Source organism: Xyrauchen texanus, chromosome 37 (assembly GCF_025860055.1).
Source record: "Xyrauchen texanus isolate HMW12.3.18 chromosome 37, RBS_HiC_50CHRs, whole genome shotgun sequence".
NCBI classification, from domain to species: Eukaryota; Metazoa; Chordata; class Actinopteri; order Cypriniformes; family Catostomidae; genus Xyrauchen; species Xyrauchen texanus.
Genome location: NC_068312.1, coordinates 21,933,827 through 21,952,792, shown reverse-complemented (window position 1 = coordinate 21,952,792; position 18,966 = coordinate 21,933,827). Strand labels below are relative to the sequence as shown.

The following is an 18,966-nucleotide window of genomic DNA, read 5'->3' as shown; positions in this document are numbered from 1 at the left end:
CTGAAAATGGCTGAAAACCCCTGGCTTGGAGTTTAATTTGATACTTTCTCTAAAGTGTAGCTTTTAGCTTAGCTTAACAATTTTTTCTGTTGAGTAGTTGGAAGCTAAGCTAGCTAACTTTTTTGAGTAGCATGCCCAACACTGGTTTTCACTATGTCAACCATTGCAATTTCCGGAATTACTTATGTATTCCATATGCACACATTTGAAAAATCCACAAACTTTGCATGAAGAAATGGAATAACCAATGTAGAAAACAAAGAAAGAGAGGTAGTGTATACAGTATCTGACTCTGTCCTACTGTCATTAAAGCTCAGCTGTGAAGCTGATGCCACACACACACACACACACACACACACACACATATACACACACACATGCATATGCACACACACACAGGCCATGTTAGTGCTGCAAAAAACATCAAGATGAAAGATTTATGGCCATCACACCCATGCATGTGTGTGTGTGTGTGTGTGTGTGTGTGTGTGTGTGTGTGTGTGTGTGTGTGAGCGTGTATTTATCACTTTGTGGGGACCAAATGTCCCCATAAAGATAGTAAAACCCGAAATTTTTGACCTTGTGGGGACATTTTGTCAGTCCCCATGAGGAAAACAGCTTATAAATCATACTAAATTATGTTTTTTGAAAAGGTAAAAATGCAGAAAGATTTCTGTGAGGGTTAGGTTTAGGGGTAGGGTTAGGGGATAGAATATGAAGTTTGTACAGTATAAAAACCATTATGTCTATGAAAAGTCCCCATAAAACATGGAAACACAACATGTGTGTGTGTGTGTGTGTGTGTGTGTGTGTGTGTGTGTGTGTGTGTGTGTGTGTGTGTGTGTGTGTGTGTGTGTGTGTGTGTGTGTGTGTGTGTGTGTGTGTGTGTCAAGTTAAACCTCAAAGGTTCATCAGTTTTTACCCATCATCCTTCAACGAGCCTTCATAAATGTTTGCTTTATTTCTGGCTTATTCTGACAGTGTGTGTGTGTGTGTCCATGTCATGTGTGAATTCACAGCAAATCAGGGGGTATGGTGTAATTAGGCTCAGAGGTGCTTGTTTTGCCTGAATTCTGGCAAATGAGATCAGCCCTCATGACATCAGAAACCTATAGAGTGAAACTCAGCCAGAAGCACCAGATCCACAAACACGCTCAGACGCACAAACAAACTAGAGCACTGGTACACAGACGCATCCAGTGATAACACACTTGACAGCTGTAGGAGCGGAGAGATTGAATGCAGGGTGTGCTGTCTAACCGTGATCCAGACATCACTCTCACGGCAGGCTCAGAGCTTCACCGCAGTGGAAGGTGCACACAATATCAGCAGCTACCGGATATGTAACTGCAAGCACCTGCATAACTAATGTGGTGGAAAAGGCTGATAACAGTTAAGCTGGTAAAGGTTTTTTATTATTATTGATTTCTAGAATTAAAAAAAAAAAAAACATCTTAGACTTTTTACTATGATGGGCACAGACATAGAGGCTACAAGAGTCCAAAATGTATAAAACTCCAAATACAGTTTATTGTGCTACCCAAATCCCAATAATGACCAGGAAAAAAATTAAGATTTGGTGCATAACTTGAGACTTTTAAATATAACAAGCTCAAATTACACTGGGGACTCTTATTTTGAAATGACAGGGACTTGGCTCCATTACAATCCTCTATAAACCATTTCAAGGATATAAACAATGACAAAGGAGTTAGAGTGCTACTGAGCATGTGTGGCCCTGAAGCATTTCCGGCAGATGAATTTGTATAACCCAGAATTTTCATAGCAAAATGACTGATGAGTACTTTTAGCAAAAACAGAACAAACAAGATATGTGCAAAAACTGAAAATAAACAATAAGGTGTCATTACTGGATCCTTTAAATAAGACTCTGAGTCAACAAATTTTCTCAAAGAATATCAAACGTTTCCCTCAAGTGACTAATCCAGACATGTTGTTAGTACTGAGCATGTCTAGACGAGAGAAGACATGAAAGTGTATCGTAGTTTATATGCTCACAATTATTTCCTCAGCAAAAAGTTTGGGAATATTGGATCACTCCTTTTTTAATCAATGAAGATGTTTACGCTGAAAGCGCGTGACTTAAAGACAAAGTAAGGTTTTTAGTTTTTTAATTATACAAAAAACATTTCCTTGTCTTTCTCTTTCTCTACGCTAGCTTCAGTACTACTCCAGCTACTTCTTGGCAGTGCACTACTTCATATATTGTTGACTTTTGTGTGACAAATTGCTTTTTTTGTTCCTCATTTGTGTAGCAACAAAATGACTAAATGACTAAATGTAAAAGTAAATAACTTGCGCAGCTTCATTCATTATAACAGGTGTGATATTCACTTTTAGAGCCCGTACACTGACTGAACTATAGCAAGCTAACTCTACCTATCAAACTTACTATTAGTTGGAAAAATGTTGTTCACCTACCAGAGATAAGATATGTGCTACAGTTTTAGTACTGTATACACTGCACTGCTGCGGTTCATGAATCCATTTGTGGTTGCTTTTTCGGAAATCTAAACACTTTAATTTCTGATAGTTCCAGGCATTCTGGGAGCATCCAGCCTCCAAACAACATGGTCCAAATTTGAATAATGACATTTTATAACAGTCCTTAGTAGCATTAATCATGTTAATGTTAATGTGAATGAAGCTCCTACCACTGTTGTTTGAATGAGTTGGTTTTGGATGAGATGGTCTATATGTATGTAATTATTTACCAAATTAAGCTTTTATAGCCTATATATTCACCAAATGAAGGGTTTTGTGTATACGTATTTCACCAGATGAGGTTTAATAAGGAATAATGTTTATTATTATTTAAAATCTGTGTATTTCTCACAGTAGAAAATAAAGATGCTGTCAACATCAACTACATACTTCTGCATACATGCTCACACTCATGCTTTCACACACACGCTGACAACCTCTTCACTCAGCTAACTCTGTACCAGAGCAAGTCCTCCATTTAAACACGTCACCTCAGGAAACATTTGGGGTCACTTACTCTATATTACTTCCTTTCTCTCTATCTTGTTATTGTGCTGAAGAGGCGTGTCATGACGGTCATTTTAATCTTGTTCTGTGAGTAAGAAATAATGTCTAATAGAAAGAAAGAAAGGAGGGTGAGATGATGGGACTACAGTAATAAAGTATTCTCTCTCTTGTTTTTCAGCAGAGGTCTATGGAGGCAACGGGGCTGCTGAACTCTGGGTTGTGGTGAGATTTAAAAATGAGTGAAGCAATTTTCATTGTTTTGCAGGAGGTCTCCTTACAGCATTTATTATCTTCCTGGGAGGTCATCTCTGCTTGATTCCACACTCTGGAATCAGAATATAGAAAGGAATTAAGACAGAGACTGTTTGTTTTTGTGAAGGTGCAGATTTCAACCATCTGGTGTTTTGTCATTCTCTCATTAATCAACACTTTGGCAAACAGCTCTGCTGCACACAGTGTAATTTGTACTGAAAATCACCAAAATGAGAGCCATGAAGCTTTCATCCGAAAATATTCAAAAGTTAAAAAATGTCTTTCTTCCTAGTAGTGGAACGTTTTAAGCACGTAATGCGTTTCGATTTTGACACAGTTTACAGTGAAGATTACCTCAGGGTCTATGTATCATGTGACGCAGTATTTGTCCTTGCTTTAATCAAGAGCAAGTAATTGTGTGTGACAGTTTTTCATACTCTGTTTCATGCAAAAAAAAAAAAAAACTTGAAAAATAAGCAACATTAGTTTATAACATACTGTATGTAACTCTATGCTGTATACAAATAAACAGCTTTTAGTCAAAACTGGCAAAATGCCATTTGTATTCTATTCATTTAGTAAAATTCACCACTGTCTATCTGGATATTTCATATATATGCAACCCTATTTGCTATGCATTAATTATCCAGTTAACTGAATGAATGTTTTTACTACTAGTTTGATGAAACATTTGGTTGGCATGTGAGGAGTTACTTTTGACAGCGGACTAGAGTTTGTTAGAACAATAATGTTTTGATGGGACAGAATACTTAAACTTGTTGCATAAAGTATTTTGTAAAGGCTCTGAATAGACTCCTTTAAAATGCTTCTATCACCTACAGGTAAAGCATGGAATTCCAAATACATGATACTGTAATTAAGCATTTTTTTTTGTCAGGAATTGTACTTTAAATGGTTTAAAAATTGTTATCTTTTACTTGAGTACATTTTAAGTGCTGTAACTACTTTTTTCCCCTTCCGTCTGTGTTCACTACACCCCTGTCTCAATGTTTTGTTTTGTTTTTTATCCATCAACATGATTCGTAAGTGAGTCTCGTGGCTCTTGTCAAATCAAATTGTGCATAGAAAACATAAATGGCAGGAATATACTTAGCACAAACTGCTACTGCTCATGGAGGAGGTGGGAGGTAATGTGGAGGATGTCTCAGGCAGCAGTGCACCTGGACACAGAAGAAGGGCAATTGCCTGATCGTGTAATGTCAGCTTTGCTCTAATTTGAAGAATCATATATAGTAGAGGTACATTTCAGATTTTTGCTCTCTAGATTATGTGTATCTAATGTAGCCTGTAAATTAGGTATCACTGATAATATTAGGCTGCTGTGTGTGATCGCAATGTACGCGATCTATATTATGGAACTGCAATGTAATTAGTTTTGGCTCGCTATTTCTGCCTATATCAGCATATTATGTGAGGTTAACCACATCATATGTAGCGTTACGACATATAGTATTCGTTTGTGACAGTGAATAATTAAGTGCCCAGCAGTGGAATGAAAATTGATCATTTTGCTTCAGAAGACAAAGTCTTATATGTTACATTTATGCTGCATTTATGTCCTTTTTGGAGCTTTGAATTGTTGGTCCATTATACAGTACAGTAAAACCATTGACTTGCATTGTATGGAAATATATTCTCATCATATTTTTATCAAAATGTCTTTGTTTGTGTTTTGCCAAAAAAATAAAAAATCATGTGAGTTTGACAAAACATAACGGTGTGTAAATGAATTGACTTCACACTCAAGAAACATTTTAAATTCCCTCCAAAAACATTAAATTAAAAGTTATAACCTCATTAAGCAAAACATGACTCAATTTGTTGGAAACAAACACAAAATTTTTCTTGAAATCAAATCAATCACCAAGACTGATTATAGCAGGCTATAAACACCAACCAATCATCAAATTAATAAATTAATAAATGGAAAATCAGATTCCATTGAAGGTTGTTGGACTAAAGAAACAGAAGCACTATGAGCTACGGGAATTACTCACACATATACTGTACACAAAATGACAAGCATAATTACACACAGTGGTCCTTTGTGAATGCTTTGATGATTCACTGCACACTACATAAATTAGAGACACTGAATGAACAGGGTCTGGTCAGATGACTACACTCAAATCATTTTAAGTGAAACCCAAACCAGCTGCCGAAACCCGAGATTCCAGCTCTGACCCAGACATAAGCCATTCCAACAAGTAACAGTTATTTGTCACAGTTAATAGGCTGTGAAAACACACACACTAATACAGCCAAACATAATTATAAACACAAACGCATACGTATACACATGGAGTTTTAATATAGGAAGTTGGTAATGTGATGAGGAGTGCAAAATCAGCATCGACTAGCAGCATAAACCAATAAAACAAATCCTTGGTTAAACAGTACACACATCAGTGAGAGAGACTTAGTGCTAAGACAATAACAGATCAGAGAAACAAAGGGATAGTTCACCCAGAAATGAAAATACTCTCATCGTTTACACACCCTCATACCATCCAAGATGCTAATGACATTCTTTCTTCTGCAGAACACAAATTAAGAATTTTAGAAGAATATCTCAGCTCTGTAGGTCAATAAATGCAAGTGAGTGGTTACCATAACAGTGGTGACATAAAGTCAGCATAAAAGTAATCCATATGACTCCAGTGTTTAAATCTATATCCATATGATAGGTGTGGGTAAAAAATAGATCAATATTTACATACTTTTTTACTAATAATCTCCACTACAACTTTCTTCTTCTTTCGTTTGGAGATTTACATTATTTATGCACATTACAATCTACTGGTTGGGGCTGATTCAAAGATTTATAGTAAAAAATGAATTAAATATTGATCTGTTTCTCACCCACACCTTTCATATAGCTTCAGAAGACATGGATTTAACCACTGGAGTCTTAAGGATTTGTTTTATGTTGCCTTTATGTGCTTTTTGGACCTTCAGAGATCTGATCACCATTCACTTGCATTGAATTGATCAACAAAGCTGAGATATTCTTCTAAAAATATTTGTTTGTGTTAGATAGAAGACAGAAAGTCATTCACATCTGGGATGGCATAATGGTGAGTAAATGATGAGAGAATTGTAATTTTTGCATGAACTATCCCCAAAATATCCAGGTTTTTAGAGGTCTGGAAATGTTCCATCCCAGATGGTACAAGTCAGGCATAATTAGCACATTCTCTCTCTCTCTTTCGCTCTCTATGATGATTCGTAAATCACTTTTATAAAGGGCCTCTTTCTTTCCTGTCATGCTGTAGACTAATTAAACTCTCTCTCTCTCTCACTCTCTCTCTCTCTCTCTAAGGATGGGCAGATCACGGCATTTGACAGACACACCGACATTGCTGCTGTTCAACCATTTACATTTATAACCACAACAGCTTTTAGAAGCACCCGGTGACTTATAATGAGTGTCTCATAGTGAGGTGTGTCCTATGCACTGCTGGGGTTAAACCACTCTCACTCAGATCCAGGACCAGCCAGAGCCAAATCAAATAAACTACAATATTCAGCTGTGATCCACAAATGATTATTTCAGCAGCTAGTACCAGCAGGGCATCTGTGTGTTCCAAAGCCTTGTGCTCCCGACATCATCCTCCCTCATATAGGCTAGAACACACAACCAGCTCTGTTAAAGAGAATAAACGCGCACAGTGGCCATAAGGGAGTTATATCAGCCAACCACATCAGCAAAGGCGATGCAATTACTGAGGAAATTACAGTTCCAATACGAAATCATATGGTCATATTCTGCAGTATTCAATTTTTCCTGCCTTTTATCTCTCTCCTAAAGTGATGCAGAGGATTTATAAAACGTCTTATCTAATTTTCTTACAATTTACTACAAGAACATTAAAAAGACAGCGAAAATGAGAAAGTTGCTATTTGTGAAGCCCGCGCAATGTTGTGCTGCAGCCTGCGGGATTTGCTCGCTTGTGTTGAATGTGCTGAGGGCTAGATGGGCGCGTGACGGGCGCTTGCCAGGCACCGGGTCCGGAGACCTTTCGTTAGGAGAATTCCTAACCTTTCCGCACAGGTTAAGCTTGTCTACCCAGGGTAGCCTGACTTTTACATGACATAGGCTACCGTGAATACTGTAAGAAGACGAAAGCGCACTAACTCTCACTCTCTATCTCTCTCTCTCTCGCACACACACGTGCATTGTCCTTTACATTATATTACTTTTTTCCACGTAGTAAATATAATAGTCCAGATATAGCTCTCAGGTTTACATAAAGACTATATTAAGTTTCAGTGACCCGCGTCCTGTCATGCGTGATGATCAGAATACCTACATATGACTCACTGATATATATATAGGCCTATATCTTTTTTCATTCACGCTGCGATCATTTAATTAGCTATTTATTATTCGTAGTCTTCTTAGCATTTTGACCATTATAAACCCTAAAAACCATCTAATGCTTTATTGTGGGCATCCTATGATGTGACATTTTTAATTTAAGAAAATGTGCATGTACAATGATCTCATAAATGGCAAAAGCTTCATACCTGTTCGTGCGGTGGTCCGGATTATTGCCGAGTAAATAGGGGTCTCATTGCTTTTCCATTATATGAGTTAATACTTCCACGAACCGAAGAGGCTTCAACAATCCGCACCAGAGGTTCCCCCTAGCTCTACTCAGTCAGAGAGAGACCGAAAGCCACAAATAGAGAAAAGACAAGTTCAGTCGTCCGATCAGAAAAGCGCTCAATGTCCCAGGAGGACGTCCGGGTGCGCGGCGACTCAAAGTTCCTTCTCTCGCAGAGTCTCTCAGACCTTCATCTCAACTCAACGGAGAGAGAGGCGTGAAACTTCACATAAGCGCTTCTGGTTTAAAATCACACAGATGTTACTAACTGAGCCACCACCCCACATCTTATCCTGTTCGGCTTGTTTTCACGCTGTTTGTCCGTTTAGACCGGCGGTGGGACGGACACCGAAACGGCGCGTGCTCTCCGCAGGTTCTGCCGGTCCTGAAAGCAAAGGTTTGGAGTGCTCTGCTGCGCTGACTCGATCCCAGCGTGCTCTCCAGGGATGTCAGAGCAACACAATATACAGTGAATCAGCGCCACTCAGTGGCCTCCATGACTGCCGAATGACTTTAAAAAGGTGCATTTCTGCTTTACTCCATAACCATCCAAGCTGTACGGACTTCGTTGTCGGTATTCAAAAGTATTATTTGATGTAGCCTAACTCACTTTCTATTTCTGAAGTGATTGCTGGTAAATCCAGCAAAATGAACCCCCAACACGCAGGGGTGGGTTTACGATTTCTGAGGCCCCAAGCATCCAACCAAGCTGGGGCCCCATTTCGAAAATGTTTGCTTAAAAAATTACATAAATTGTATTTTAAATCATAAATTTAAATTCATCCTATCAACCATTGTAGCCAAGTACATAAAAATGCATAATTAATTCAAAATCTTAATTAATGCAATAATGTTCCAGTTTTTCCCACAATAGAGTGATAAAAAACTACCTGCATATATTTTTACAAAACAATTGTGTGTGTGTGTGTGTGTGTGTGTGTGTGTGTGTGTGTGCAAACCTACTACTTCACCCAGTAACATTTTGAAATTCAGTTGCTATTAATAATTATTATACAGTATTATTATTATTATTACTTTGAGGATTTGTTGTATACAATAGTAATATATTCCTGTCTTATTTACTTTACTTTCACCTGGAGTTTATATTCTGCTGCTGAGGCTATATTTTATGTAAGCATCGTAGGCAACATTCGTATTGTAACAATAAACAAACGTGGCACGGCTGCCCCTCAGCACAGAAGAGGGACATTTTTTTTACAGTAATTTTCTGTTTTTTACATTTATATTCAGAACTCATTAAAATTACAGACATTATCTGTAAATTAACAACCCAACTGGAATCATTTTATGACAATTATGACATGTATTTCTCATTTACGGATAAATCACTATATTATTTTACAGATTTTTTTCTGTTTTCTAAAATTACAGACACATTTATGTAAAATGACAATGATTATCTGTAATTAAATATGTAGCTCATTATATAAAGGTTTATCTCCATATTAACGATTTCATGTTTTTCTTTGTAATTTTAAGGTAAATCTTATTAGATTTATATTTGTACTCTGTAAAAAAAATAAACAAAAAATGTAAAAAAAAAAAAAAAGTCAAATTACTGGCAGCAAAAAAAACAAAAACGGAAAATTAAAGTACAATATACTCATTCAAACAAAGTGCAAACAGTACATTTACAGAAGTTTTCATTAAAGGTTTTGCAGAGAAATGCCGTTATTTTACAGGTATATGGTGAATTATTATGATCAAACACCTTCAATTAAGTGATTGCACTATAAGTTCTACAGAGGAACACCGTTATTTTACAGGAATTTCCTGATTAGAATGCACATGTTTCAGTGAGGGTTAGGGGTTATAAAATATATTTAACCTTATGAAATCAATGGAAGTCTATGAGATGCCCTCACTATTATAGTGAAACAAGTGTGTGTGTGTGGGGGGATGCTTTTGAAACAGTATTGAAGGAGTTCCCATCTATGTTGGGCACTTACTGGCTGCTTTTCTTTATTATTTGGCCCATGTCATTATTTTCAAATCTTTTAGATTTTTGAAAATTAAGTTTTAGTTTTAAAATGAAATAAATAAATATGTTGGCAAAATTATTTTTTGTTTACAAAACTAATTTCAAACATTTAAGCATTTGCCTTCAGATCAAAAGATTTATAAGATCATGAGAAACATTTCAGTCCAAGTGTTTAAAAACTTTTGATCGGTAGTGTTTGTGTAACTGCCTGTTTCTTTGAGCAATTTTTACCTTCCCATTTCCAAAACTGATAACTGCTAATGATAAGAAACTTGCTTTCTTTTTAGATCAAGCATTAGAACAAGGTTTATGGGGGAGAACAGACACCCAACAGTGTCCCTCACTAGTAAGTATCAACTGCAGTGCTACATAAGACAAGATAACATATTAGTCCTCATCATCAATTCCTTTATTTAATTTTCAGGAGAACATTAAGGGAAAGACCATCATACCCCTCGGACATGTTATAACAGGGTAAACGCAGCTGCAGTTAATATATTTATTAGATGGTTGGTTTGATTTTGGTGTACCAATTTGCAATATTTTTTTGCTACAACTGTTGCTATTATACATATGTGAAAAGTGTCCATTGTTGTGAATCCACATCTTCTTTTGGTGGTTCACATTTTTCTGACGGGGGTGCTAAGACATGCATTAGTTGCATGATTAAATTGGTAAACACTCTCAAAGCCGACAGTTCACATGTCCAGATTGTCTCATAATGGCAAATGTTGGTAAAAACAATTTAAATAAGGTTTGTTTAAACATGTTTAAAGGAATGGTAAATTAAATCCTACTTTTTAAGGACTTTTCAGTGAATCTTAGTGTGTGTGTGTGTGTGTGTGTGTGTGTGTGTGTGTGTGTGTGTGTGTGTGTGTGTGTGTCCAGATACACCAAGGATCCAGTTGATTACTGGCAATTTGAGGAGGATTGTTCTTTATCTGCTATGTTGCACTGTCACTGTCATTGTCATTTGTTTTGTGTTATGTTTTGATTTGACTTATTAATACACTGTATAGTTAGCATTCTGAATTAAAATACAGGTTAATGTTTGACCACATATATTAGAACTATACGGAGCCCCCAGGGGTCACGAGAACTTTGTGGAAAACAACATGAAACTGAATTGGAAAATACAAGTTAAAAACAACAGACCACAACCCGTTCAACTCAACAGCACAATTTGTTGCCTTCTCCACCTGTTTTATAGGTAAAATCATGACCGCATCATGACCGTGACCCTAATAGACAAGATAGAAACATAGAGAAATTATATTTTTAGTTTTTCCAATTCATCCTGGGGGGCTCAGATGAACGGTTTGTGAATAATTGGTTGATATTGTAAATGTACATATGATTTAGAATCAATGGTGGTGTGTACTTTATTTGTAATTAAGTTTCCAACCCCAATTTAATTGTATATATATATATACACATATATTTTGTATTTCTTCAGAATGTTTTCAGTTGTGAATATTTCACAGTAATCTTTAAGCTTATATTTTATGACAATTAAAGAAACCTTTCTAATGTTAATCAGTCAAGTAAAAGAAATATTAAATGTTGAATTTAGATTGTACTTTTACAGGTTTTAATCTAAACACAAACACTGCCAGTCAAGTTTGAGATGATTTTAATCTGTTTTATACAGTAGTTTTAGAGACTGTTTATTTTTCCTTCCAAATAAAACTGGTATTTTACAATCTTTAGCATGTGTTAACTCTTAATTGAAGGTGTTTTAACATAATAAATCAGGAAGTACCTTTAAAATAAAGCTGTTTCTCTGTAAAACCTTTAATTAAAATGTCTGTAAAATAATTGTTTTTGCACTTTATTTGAATAAGGATATTTCATAAATAGCCCGACCCCGCCGTCTTCTAACATGAACCGCTCTAAGATCGCTGACAACAGAGTATTTGCTCATGTACCCTGAACATCATGTCACCCCTCAAGCATTTTTTTAGTAGCTTTCCTACCAAGGCGGGCCGAGGTGGTTTGCATTTTGGTTGGCTACTGCCAACACATTTGTCTCCTTCAATCGCACTCGCCCCCAAAAGAGTTCATAGTTGAAATGCAGTAGAGGTCATAAAAATATATGCATGTTATACTTCTTCTTGAGTGAGCTATAATGCTTGGAGTGTAGGGTGGACATGTTGGCACTAAACTGACTAAAGTGAATGTTTAGAAGAAGAGAGAGATGGGCAAAGTGAATGAATGACTGAATGAATGAGTGATAAATTGGAAGAGAGTGGAAAAGGGAGAGAAGAAACTGGAATACTTGAGATGATAGAGAGAAACACAAAGAGAGAGAGGTGGAGAAAAGAGATGGATGGACAGAGTGAAAAAGACATTTGGCAGACACTGTTAAAAGCCTTTCAGAAGGCACTTGGATCTAATGGTCTAATGCTGTCCATTACACTTCAGAGTGAAGCTTTTCAGGAGACATCAGAGTCTTCCTCTCCTTCTCTTTTTCATTCCCAAAGGCTTTTGTACAGAGTGAACCTTTGGTCTGATCTAAGATCAGATTGTTTCTTCTTTGGATTCGATGTGGGCAGAAGGGCAGCTGGACACAGATCAGCATGGAAAATAAATCTGCTGAATCAGAATGAGGTTTTTGTGGCTGGTCTGTCACATTGAGCCTCTGAGTTTATCAGAATCTGGGTGGTGTCCTTAGAGGAATGTCCTGAGAGAAAATACAATGTGTCAGCCATTGTTTAAGGGTTATAAATCTCATGAATGTCCCATGTGTGTTTCTATAGATATCTTATGTGAATGGCATATGTGTATAATACAGACTGTGTGTGTGTGTGTGTGTGTGTGTGTGTGTGTGTGTGTGTGTGTGTGTGTGTGTGTGTGTGTGTGTGTGTGTGTGTGTGTGTGTATTTATCACTTTGTGGGGACCAAATGTCACCATAAGGATAGTAAAACCTGAAATTTTTGACCTTGTGGGGACATTTTGTTGGTCCCCATGAGGAAAACAGCTTATAAATCATACTAAATGATGTTTTTTTGAAAATGTAAAAATGCAGAAAGTTTTCTGTGAGGTTTAGGGGTAGGGTTAGGTTTAGGGGATAGAATATAAAGTTTTTACAGTATAAAAACCATTATGTCTATGGAAAGTCCCCATAAAACATGGAAACACAACTGTGTGTGTGTGTGTGTGTGTGTGTGTGTGTGTGTGTGTGTGTGTGTGTGTGTGTGTGTGTGTGTGTGTGTGTGTGTGTGTGTGTGTGCGTGTATTTATCACTTTGTGGGGACCAAATGTCCCCATAAGGATAGTAAAACCCGAAATGTTTGACCTTGTGGGGACATTTTGTCGGTCCCCATCAGGAAAACAGCTTATAAATCATACTAAATTATGTTTTTGAAAATGTAAAATGCAGAAAGTTCCTTCCGAGGGAACTCGCGACTGCGTCGTTGAAAACGACTCTTTGGGGAACGCTCCTTAGTGTCGCCTCTGAAGTATGAATGAAACTATTCCAATCTTGATTGGTGTTGCGCCATGACGTAACATGTGACGGCATAACCGATGCATAAAAGTGACGCCGCACACATACACATCAGCTTTCGCTCTTCAGCAAGCGTCTATGTTGAAATTGTTTGTCTTATTTGGTGTTGTTTGTCTGATTTAAAAATATTATGGCCACCGAACAGTTCAAGAAGTGCGTGCACCCCTGCCCTCGCTTCATTACGGGTAGGGACACGCACGCTTTATGTGTGAACTGTTTGGGAGCTATAGCACGCACAGGCAGCTCTCGAGGGATCTGCCTGTGAAAGTTGTGAAGCACTACCCATGAGAGTGCTGCGCCCCGGTTGGCATGCTTCGATGAGCACGGTCAGGCTCGCGTCCCCACGGTTTTGGTCCCGCGCCTGTTGAGGCAGCGCGGCGATTGAAATCGCGGGTTCGCAGCGGATTTTGCAGATGAGAATGAGACTGCTGCGCACGCTCTCATTCTTCGCTTGAGGATCCCGAGCCTACTGTGAGTGGTGCAGAAGCCCGCCGCCGCTTCTTCTGCCCATGATCAGGTCCCCTTGCTTGAGCTCACTGCTTCCGAGGAAGTGGATATGCTCAGCATCGATGCGGACTGACCGTGAGCCAAGCTCGCCAGTTTTTGGCCAAGCTTATGAGGAGCTGATTGAGGTTGTGACGCGTGCGCGGGCCAGACTGAATATCAGCTGGCCACAAAATGAGCAGGGAACGCAAGTTGAAAGCAAATTAGACGCGGCGCTTCCTGCGCACAGATCACAAACTCAGCGCCGGGTTTGCCGCTTTTTCCCGATCTCCACAAAGATATCTAAAACGAGATCGTGGGGTAAACCGCGATTCGTCCCGTGATCTCCAGCCCCAGTGTTTGATTACGCTTTGGGGCACGGTATATGGGTTGAAACCCCGGCGCTGCCTAGTAAGCCCTGCAGAGATACATCTGCTTTAATAAGTAGGGCTTACATGGCCGCGACACAATCGGTGTTGGTTTCCGCCGCCTCTGACGCTTCGGCCACATCAATTTCCAGCTTAACGCATAGCTTAACGCTCGTGTCAAAAAAATAAAAATAAAATAAAATAAAAAACAACAAGCATCAATTGTGGTCACAAGAACCGTGATCGACTAAATCCTGCCGGTTTCCTGCTTCAGGAAGTCGGGAACAGTGCTCGAAAAACACTCGAGACCAGCCTCGAGAGGCTGGTTCCCTTAGTTGAAGCTTCAGGAAAGAGGTCCTACCGAGGTGGTAGAACCTCGGAGGGTTGTCCCTCGCTGCAGAGCAACCGAGGTTGCTCTCGCAGCGAGTCCTCAGGAAATCGGTGTCGGTTCCCGCCGCCTCTGACGCTTCGGGCCACATCAATTTCCAGCTAATGCACACCGCGCCGTTCTTGTCAAAAAATAAAAACAAGCATCAATGGTGGTCACAGAAACCGTGATCGACTAAATCCTGCCGGTCTTTCGCCTCAGGAAGTTGAGAACAGTGCTTGAAAACACTCGAGACCAGCCTCGAGAGGCTGGTTCCCTTAGTGGAAGCTTCGGGAAGAGGTCCTACCGAGGTGGTAGAACCTCGGAGGGCTGTCCCCTCTCGCTGCAGAGCAACCGAGGTTGCTCTCGAGCGGAGTCCTCAGGAAATCGGTGTCGGTTCCCGCCGCCTCTGACGCTTCGGGCCACATCATTTCCAGCTTAACGCACACCGCGTCGCTCACGGCCAAAAAATAAAAACACACATCAATTGTGGTCACAAGGACTGTATCGACTAAATCCTGCCGGTATCTCGCTTCAGGAAGTCGAGAACAGTGCTCGAAAAACACTCGAGACCAGCCTCGAGAGGCTGGTTCCCGTAGTAGATTTTGTAGAGGCATGGAATCATCTTCCCAACATATCTGCATGGGTCCTGCATATAATAAAATCAGGGTACAAACTGCAGTTCGGCACCGCCCCCAAATTCTCTGGGGTGGTGCAGACTACAGTGGTTCCGAGCAGGCTCAGGTGATGGAACAAGAAGTGCAATCTCTGCTGCTGAAGGAGGCCATAGAACGTGTTCCTCATTCAGACAGGGAGTCCGGTCTTTACAGCCGGTACTTTATAGTTCCATAAAAAGGATGGGGGTTTGAGGCCGATTTTAGATCTCAGAGTTTTGAACCGCCTTTGAGGAGGTTCAGGTTCAAAATGCTTACCATTCCTGTCATCGTGAGTCAGATCAGATCCGAGGACTGGTTTGTCACGATAGATCTAAAAGACGCTTATTTTCATGTACCCATCCTTCCATGTCACAGAAGGTTCCTGAGGTTCGCCGGGGCTTAAGCTTACCAATATCGGGTTCTTCCGCTCGCCTAGCACTCTCTCCCGCGACATTCACCAAATGTATGGATGCAGCTCCTGCTCCTCTGAGACTTCAGGGCATCCGCGATACTGAATTTTATCGACGACTGGCTCATTCTGGCCCAGTCTCAGAAATGGCGGTTCGGCATCGAGATGTCGCTCTTGGCCACATTCGAAGTTTGGGGTTGAGACTCAACACAAAAAGAGTGTGTTACAACCATCCCAGTGCACAACGCTTCTGGCGTTGTGTGGAACTCTGTTACGATGCAGGCACGCATGTCTCCTGCACGTATCGAGTCCCTTATGGTGATGGTGTCCGGTTAAAGCTAGGCCAGGCCATCACTGTAAAGCAATTTCAAAGACTGCTGGGCCTCATGGCAGCGGCATCCAACATTGTACCGCTGGGCCTTCTACACATGAGGCCCCTCCAGTGGTGGCTGAAAGCCAAGGGTTTTCCCCAGCGGAATCCATTTCAGATAATCAGAGTAACGCCGCAGGTGCCTTCGCTCTCTGCTAATATGGAAGAAACCTTGGTTCCTGTCCCAAGGGCCAGTGTTGGGAGCGCCATGTCGCCGAAAACCGCTTCGACAGACGCCTCCTCACTGGCTGGGGCGCGGTCATGGACGGCCGCTTTGCCAGGGGTCTGTGGCAGGACCATCATCATTCTTGGCACATAAACTGTCTAGAGATGTTGGCTGTGTTCAGGGCTCTGAGGAGCTTCCTTCCAGACATCAAAGGTTACCATGTCCTAGCACGCTCGGACAATACATCAGTGGTAGCTTATCTGAACCGACAAGGAGGACTCAGATCGTGCTCTCTGTGCAGACTGGCGATCAGATAATTCTTTGGTCCTAAGGGAAAATACTGTCTATCAGAGCAATGTATATTCCGGGGTTCAGAATCAGGGAGCAGACATCCTGTCGAGGCAGGGGCTGAGGCCCGGGAATGGAGACTTCATCCAGAGGTGGTGAAGTTGATATGGGACAAATTTGGACCATCAGAAGTGGATCTGTTCGGCCTCGAGAGACGCCCCACTGTCCACTTTGGTTCTCCTCTCACATCCAGCCCCACTGGGGTTGGACGCCATGGTACAGGCTTGGCCGAGGCTTCGCCTGTACGCTGCTTCCCGACGCTCTGCTCCCGGAGTCCTGGAAAGGATCCGCCAAGAGGGCATCAGTCTACTTCTGGTTGCCCCCATGTGGCCGGCCCGAGTATGGTTCTCAGACATAATTTCACTCCTGATAGCTCCGCCATGGCAGATTCCTCTGAGGAGGGATCTGTTGTCTCAGGCGGGGGCACAGTCTTCCACCCTCGCCCAGAGCTGTGGAAACTGTGGGTCTGGCCCCTGAGGGGTTCAGTACCTAAATGCTGGTCTATCAGCGGGGTGTTTGAAACCATACTTAGCTCTACGGCTCCGCCTACTAGGAGATTATATGGCCTCAAGTGGAATGTGTTCTCCACTTGGTGTAGAGAACATGAAGTAGATCCAGTTAACTGCCCGGTGGCTTCAGTTCTGGAGTTTCTTCAAGATCGCTTTCTATGGTCTCTCCCTTCCACACTTAAGGTGTACGTGGCTGCCATTTCGGCTGCTCCATGCACCACTGAGTGATGGGCCTCTGGGGAGGCACCAGCTGGTCATTCGCTTTCTCCGTGGTACATGGAGGATGAGATCGACAACCAGGTCCAGGGTTCCTGCCTGGGACCTGGCGGTGGTTCTCAGGGGTTATCCCTGGCCCCCTTCGAACCCCCTTCAGTCGGCTTCACCCAAGGACCTGACGCTCAAGATGGCTTTTCTCTTAGCTATTACCTCTCTAAAGAGGGTGGGTGATCTTCAAGCCCTGGCAGTGACACCAGCTTGCTTGGAGTTTGCCCCTGGCGGAGTTAAAGCCATTTTACACCCGAGACCTGGCTATAGTGCCTAAGGTGCCGCCTAACACGCACTGCCCACGGTCCTGCAGGCTTTTCATCCTCCACCTCATGTGTCGGCAGAAGAAGAGAGGCTCCATTTGCTCTGCCCTGTCAGAGCTTTGAGCGCTACTCTCGAGAGGTCCTCTTCTTGGAGGAGGTCGGACCAACTGTTAGTGTGTTTTGGGTCACCTAAGAAGGGGCTCCTGCCTCTAAACAAACCATTAGTAATTGGATTGTTCAGGCTATTATCTCGCCTACAAGGTGCTAATTTGCCTTCACCTTTGGCCGTGAGGGCTCATTCAACTAGAGGCATGGCGCCCTCTAGGGCTCTCTTATCGGAGTACCCTCCAGGAGATCTGTGAGGCAGCCGGTTGGGCTACCCCGCACACTTTCATCAGGTTTTACAGTCTGCACCTCCCTAGTACGCCTGGCGACGCGGTGCTCTCGCCCCAGCTGAGTGCCTGAGTTCAGTTTCACCCTAGGGCAGGCCTTTTTCGCGCGTGGCCTAGTGGGCATTCGCTCTCCAAAGAGTCGCTTAACGACGCAGTGCGAAGTTCCCCGAAGGGAACGCCTCGGTTATGACTATAACCCTTGTTCCCTGAGAAGGAACGAGACACTGCGCCGCCCTGCCACGCCCTCAAGGCCTGAGAGCGGCTTGCTTCATCGCTAGGCTAATGTGTATGTGTGCCGGCGCCACTTTTATGCATCCGGTTATGCCGCCACATGTTACGCCATGACGCAACACCAATCAAGATTGGAATAGTTTCATTCATACTTCAGAGGCGACACTAAGGAGCTGCTTCTCAAAGAGTCGCTTCAACGACGAGTGTCTCGTTCCCTTCTCAGGGAACAAGGGTTATAGTCATAACCCGAGACGTTTTCTGTGAGGGTTAGGTTTAGGGGTAGGGTTAGGTTTAGGGGATAGAATATAAAGTTTGTACAGTATAAAAACCATTATGTCTATGGAAAGTCCCCATAAAACATGGAAACACAACATTTGTGTGTGTGTGTGTGTGTGTGTGTGTGTCTGTGTGTGTCTGTGTGTGTCTGTGTGTGTGTGTGTGTGTGTGTGTGTGTGTGTGTGTGTGTGTGTGTGTGCATGCATGTGTGCATGTTTGTGTGAATGTTGACATGTTTGTTTGCTTTGCATTAGAACCTTTCACAGCAAGAGCTCTGCTAGACAGATACAACTGGGGTAAAGAGAGAGAGAGAAAGAGAGAGAGAGAGAGAGATGTAGAAGCATAAAAACAAGGATATTAAAAGCCAGAAAGAGGAGAGAGCCTGATTATTAGATACATTCAACCATAAGAAAAAGAAAGAGTGAAAGACCATAGTAGTGAACTTGATATGTCTCATC

General features: G+C 41.4%; 1 protein-coding gene across 2 annotated transcripts in view; it reads right to left on the bottom strand.

The window, feature by feature from the left end:
* Positions 1–18,966, bottom strand: part of LOC127631339 (chemokine-like protein TAFA-2) — a 172,137-nt gene that overhangs the window by 138,389 nt on the left and 14,782 nt on the right. Inside the window, exon 1 of one of the 2 annotated variants that reach the window (XM_052109444.1) lies at positions 7,816–8,270. The exons of the other annotated variant lie outside the window; for it this stretch is intronic. The gene's annotated coding sequence lies outside the window, so the exon portion shown is untranslated. Of the gene's footprint in view, positions 1–7,815; positions 8,271–18,966 lie in introns of those variants that run through there. 2 annotated transcript variants of the gene reach the window in all.